We start from the raw sequence: 206 nt of genomic DNA, 5'->3' as shown, positions 1-206 counted from the left end.
TTCTGTTTGGGGTAAGTCCACCCTTGTCCACCCGAAATCCTATTGAAACCCTTAATTTTTTTTAACATTTTCTCTGTAATTAAAACCTCTGACTTGTTGCCTTATACATTACCCTTACACTCAGATCTCTGCTGTTATTTGCATATTTCCAATCACACATCACGACCATTCACATGCAACCAAATACAGTCTATCTTGAACATAGA

The sequence above is a fragment of the Penaeus monodon genome, chromosome 23, assembly GCF_015228065.2.
Source record: "Penaeus monodon isolate SGIC_2016 chromosome 23, NSTDA_Pmon_1, whole genome shotgun sequence".
Lineage (NCBI taxonomy): Eukaryota > Metazoa > Arthropoda > Malacostraca > Decapoda > Penaeidae > Penaeus > Penaeus monodon.
This window is presented reverse-complemented; position numbering follows the sequence as displayed.